The sequence below is a fragment of the Octopus bimaculoides genome, chromosome 14 (genome assembly GCF_001194135.2).
Source record: "Octopus bimaculoides isolate UCB-OBI-ISO-001 chromosome 14, ASM119413v2, whole genome shotgun sequence".
Lineage (NCBI taxonomy): Eukaryota > Metazoa > Mollusca > Cephalopoda > Octopoda > Octopodidae > Octopus > Octopus bimaculoides.
In genome coordinates this window covers 37,536,789-37,542,530 of record NC_068994.1, presented here as the reverse complement: position 1 = coordinate 37,542,530, position 5,742 = coordinate 37,536,789, and the positions used below count along the sequence as shown (strand labels likewise).

The 5,742-nt window shown below is 35.0% G+C and overlaps 1 protein-coding gene across 2 annotated transcripts in view; it reads left to right on the top strand.

Annotated features, from left to right (window-relative positions):
• LOC106875855 (protocadherin beta-15) overlaps nucleotides 1-5,742 on the top strand; it is a 126,131-nt gene that overhangs the window by 95,638 nt on the left and 24,751 nt on the right. Inside the window, exon 3 of one of the 2 annotated variants that reach the window (XR_008265552.1) lies at nucleotides 4,676-4,731. The exons of the other annotated variant lie outside the window; for it this stretch is intronic. The gene's annotated coding sequence lies outside the window, so the exon portion shown is untranslated. The remainder of the gene's footprint in view (nucleotides 1-4,675; nucleotides 4,732-5,742) is intronic. 2 annotated transcript variants of the gene reach the window in all.

Genomic DNA, 5,742 nt, shown 5'->3' with positions numbered 1-5,742 from the left:
TATATATATATATATATATATATATATAGGCACAGGCAAAGTTTGGTTCCGTGTGGTAAAAAGTTTGGTTCTGGGTTCAGGCTGTGTGGTAAGAAGCTTGGTTCTGGGTTCAGTCCCACTGCGTGGCAACTTGGACTGACCAAAGCTTTGTGAGTGGGATTTGGTAGACAGAAACTGAAAGAAGCTCATCGTATATATGTATATATATATATATATATGTATATGTTTATGTGTTTGTCTCCCCATCATTGCTTGACAACCAATGTTGGTGTGTTTACATCTCTAATCTTGCAGTTCAGCAAAAAGTGACCCATAGAATAAATACTAGGCTTACAAAGAGTAAGACCTGGGTCAATTTCCAGCATGGCTGCAGTTAAATGACTGAGACAAGTAAAAGAATAAATGTGTGTGTGTGTAAGAGGTGTTGGTTCTATGTAAGAGGTGTGGTGAAGCATGACCTTCAAACATTAGGCCTCACTGAGGCAATGACTAGTGACGGAGACCTTTGGAAATATGCTGTGCATGTGAAGACCTGGCAAGACAAGTGAGACCATAACCTATGGCCTTTACCAAGGCTGTAGCCAGCCCACTTATGCGTACCTTTCCTTCTTTGGACACAAATCCCTGCTTGTGAAGACCTGTTGAGGCAAGTGAAACTGAACCAAATTCGACGACTGGCACCCATGCCAACCTTTCTTCATTGGACACTAAACTCTGCTTGCGAAGACCTGTTGGGGCAAGTGAAATCGTAACTGAACCAAATTCGATGAGTGGCACTCGTGCAAGTGGAGCGCTAACAGCACCATCCGAGCTGGATCACTGCCAGAGCAGCGGTCTGGTTCCCATGCCAGAGGCACATAAAATGCACCATTTGAGCATGATCATTACCAGTGTCACCTTACTGGCACTTGTGCTGGTGGCATGTGAACAAAACATTCAAACGAGGTCGTTGCCAGCGCCGCTGGACTGACTCCTATGCAGGTGGCATGTAAAAACACCCACTACACTCTCGGAGTGGTTGGCCTTAAGAAGGGCATCCAGCTGTAGAAACTCTGCCAGATCAGATTGGAGCCTAGTGCAGCCATCTGGTTCACCAGTCCTCAGTCAAATTGTCCAACCCATGCTGGCATGGAAAGCGGACGTTAAATGATGATGATGATACACAGTGATCGTTACTTGTCACTGCTTCTCCATTTAAAGCATATATGTGTGTGTGTGTAAAATCTCTTCCTGATGAAGGAAAATATGATGTCAAGAAACATGTCGAATACCTGAAGTATATGATATATCATGACACCTGCTGTTCTAGTGATACTCACACTGCAGTGCTTATAGCAAAATATATAAACCGCTGATTTCTCAAGTGGTTGTTGTTTATCTCTGGTCAGCTCTGATGGAGGAGGTCTCTGTCCAACCATGAGCATCTTGTCTTTTTGCCTGACTCTATATATTTTCCTAAGTGTTTTTTCATTTTTTTTTTTTACTGTAAAATTGTGAGATGTGATTGGTGAGAATTTGACTGTTATTTCAAGCAAGTGAGGTAATCACATACAGGCACCTTTGTTATCAAACTCAATCATTTGTAATCTCATTAATATTATGATTATAATTATTCTTATTCTGATGACTTAATCCTTTGGATACAATTCCAATGAAGTGCACCCTTTGTGTTTATTTTGTATTTTTGTTTTTTATACAAAACTTCTTGTTTTAAAATTTTTCTTATTTAAAGCATAACCTTGTATTATAATTTGACCATGTTCCAAATGCCTGATTAATTATGCAAAATTACCAAACCCCAGCAAAATTCTTCATTACTTTGAAAAGTTAATTGCAATACATTAGTTGTACATTTCAATAAAATTATTGCCAGGAAAGGGTTAACATTCTGGTTGACCATTCCAATTACCAAGTGCGTAAGACTGGTTTCAAGAACTAGCTCCTGTGAAATACATATCAAAAGTTTACACTAGACAGAAATTGAAAGAAGCTCGCTGTACATATGTATATAGATATATATCTAAGTGTGTATGTGTCTTTGTGTCTATGTTTATCAACTGCCTGATAACTGGTGCTGGTGCATTTAAGCCCCTGTAACTTAGTGTTTCAGTTAAAGATACTGATAGAATAAATCCCAGGTTTAAAAAAAATAAGTATTGAGGTCAATTCATTCGACTAAAAATTCTTCAAGGTGGTGCCCCATCATGGCCACAGTCTGATACATGAAACAAGTAAAAGATAAAAGATAAAGATGCAGGCATGCTGTGTGGTAAGAAGCTTGCTTCCCAACCACAGGGTTTGGTGGGTTCAGTCCCACTGTGTGACACCTTGGTCTTCTACTATAGCCTCAGACCAGCCAAACCCTTGTGAGTGGATTTGGTATACTTATATATATGCATATGTATATATCTATGCATGTTTGTCTTTGTGCCTGTGTTTGTCTCCATCACCACTTAATGATCAATGTTGGTGAGTTTAGGTCCCCCATAACTTAGTGGTTCTGCAAAAGAGACTGATAGAATAAGCACTAGGCTTAAAAAATAAGTCCTGGGGTCAATTTTTTCAACTAAAAACCTTTCAAGGCAGTGCTCCAGCATGGCTGCAGTCAGATGTTTGAAACAAGTAAAAGAATAAAAGAATATTATATATGAGTGAATGAGTGTGTCTTCCACACAGTTTCCATTTTACAAATTCACTCACAAGGTTTTTTACGCTTAGTCACTGTTATGCTACAAAGTCAAAAGTACTGAGAACCACTGAGAAACATGGTGTTTGCAGTAAGATATTCTTTTCTACTCTAGGCACAAGGCCCGAAAGTTTGGGGGAGGGGGCCAGTCAATTAGAACCACACCAGTACCCAACTGGTACTTAATTTATCGACCCTGAAAGGATGAAAGGCAAAGTTGACCTCGGTGGAATTTGAACTCAGAACATAAAAATGGACGAAATACTGCTAAGCATTTTGCCCAGTGTGCTAACATTTCTGCCAGCTTGCTGCCTTGTTAACTATAAGACATTAAAAATGTTAAGATTTTGGAGTTGTTGCATAATCCTATATTACCCCGACAGAAGCTGAATTATGATCAAAGGCACTTCTGCTGTGAAAACCTGTTTTATTTTTTTTAAATACTTTTTTTAGCTGTTGTGTACCCAGGATTACATTTTAAGAGGTGATTTTAAAGGAGATTTAGCAGCTATTTCTAGGAAGTTAAACAAACACTCAAAGACTTACTGTGATTGTTTAAGTCAAGGTGAAAGAAACTGAAATAATTCTTTAAATTATTTTATACCCAAAAGTTTGATACCATATATTATTGTTTTGATTGTTCACTAACCCTGAATATTTTATATTTCCACTTAGCAAGGTTCCAAACTATCTATAAATTCCAACAGACTACAACTGTAAGTTATAGTTGAAATACACTAGTTATAGTTAAAACTTGGAGAAAAGTTGTCAGAAATTGCAGTTTTCTAAAGAACAAACTCTCACAGGGGTTAAATGAGAGAGAGACTATATTACACTTTCATCATGAATAGAATGGAAGGTGGAAATATCTGCAATTTGAAGCTGTCTTATATAGTTTAATTGAGAATAGAATGGGTGGTTATGTCTTTTACTAGTTGAAGGAACCTTTTAGGGTGTGAATAAAGTGAAGGAAATGGGACGTTAAGTATGAAACATCTTTGGCTAGAAGATTTGTTATGGACATAAGATTAGAAGTTATTCAGTGGATTTGTACCTTAATTTTTGTAATTCCTTTCATGTCTGGAATACTTTAAAGGAATATTTGAATCAATCGCAAGACTTAAATTGGTACTTTATTCTATTCACACAGAAGAGTGAAAGATGAAATTGAGTCACCAAGATTTGAATTCAAACATAAAGGACTTCAACTAAATAGTGCTAGCGTTTTTGACCCTGATAATCTCACAGATATGAATGGCATTGCTTTGCAAAAAAACATTTATTTATTTTTTCATAAAACATTTCCATGGATTAGTCAGGAAAGGAAGGGTAGCACTAATGACCTTTTACAGGAACTCGTCCTCATAACAAAGACCTTGTGCAAATGCTTGCAACAGAAAGAACCCCATGAAAGACATCTAAAGGCCAAGTGATTGTGTTAAATCTGAGAAGTTTTATTTGCCAAGCAGGAATCTGTACAGTTTATCCATCAAGCTTTCGTGAAATTTCTGTTAACCAAATTTTGGCCACAAGGATTTTCTTCATCAGCCCAAGGCTACAGACAGAAGATATCCTTCTAAGGTACCACATAGTGAGATCAAATCCAAACTCACATAGTTGCAAAGCGAACATCAATAAAACTTCCCACACATTGTTTCCATAATATAAATGTCAATACTATAGCTAACGTATTACTATTGTTGACGGCATTCTTCTAAGTATGCTTAGATTGTTTAATTTTATTTAGTTACCTTTTCAGAGATATTTTACATTTTTTAATCATTTCTTTGACATTTTCTTCAAAGTTTAAAGCTTAACTTTTCATTGCCTCTTTTGTAATTGACAAAAATTTTCCATTTCAAAAATGACTAAAATCTAGGCAAGAATTGATCAAATTTTTTACCAAATAAATGCTATCAGTGAGAATAAATTTCGTCTTTTTCTCATGGGTCGGTCTAGATTCAAAAAGTATTTTCTTCTTTTTTATAGATGTAAAAGTGGGGATGCGGACTAGTCCAAATGCAGCTTAGTTTCCAGTGAAAACGGTAACATTCTAGTCTCTGTTACTTTTCTAACCTACATCCTAGTTTCTATAGTAATAAACCGCAACTTACAGCACTAACTTCTGACTAACATATGCTGTCAACTAAAATGTGTTTCTCTAAAATTTCAACAACGTATTCAAAACTCATAAATAGTGACAAATTTTGTGGCTATTTCTTTTGTCAACTAATACTATATATTATTAATATGAATACAAATAGTTGCACAGCATTGTTTGATGATATTGGTGCTTTCTTTCAAGGTTAAATTTATGTGTAAATGCTTCTGTATAATTGCTTTTCCATTCATAAATTCATTTGTAGATTTTTAAATTCAAAGGAAATTTTTTTTTTGTCCCTTATGTGTGCTTTTATTTCTGTAGGTTTATAAGAATAAGTTCTGATGACCATATTCTGATATCCACCAAATAGCTTCTGTCAGTTTAGCAGATTGGATTGAAATAGAAAACTGTTTTATCCAATTTGTGTTCAAGTTTTATATTCCATAAAAAACCTCTCATATTTCTTATGCAAAACTCTTTCTCACACAGCTTCAAAGAAATGTTATGGATGAAACTGATCCAGTAAAGATTTTCAATTTGTTGTATCTAACCTAAAAGCTAGATAATTTAAAAATTAATTACTTTTTGATTTTAATAGATTCTGAGCGAGAAAATGATGTTATGTGTAATTTGCTAAAAGAATATTAAGTTATTGTTAATATTACTGGGCATTCCCTACTTATACATCAATGCTGGAGCTTAAATATATAATACATCATGCTGGCTGTATGTTTAAACAGAAGATTGCTTTACATTTTCAATTAAATAGGGTTGCATTCTTGGAATACCGATGTATGGATTGAAAAAATTAGCTGATTTCAAACATCTTTCACCTATTTTCATCAACAATATACACACTATGTAGCATACTATATTGAATAACATTTTTTACCCACCACATATAAATATATATATATATATATATATATATATATATATATATATATATATA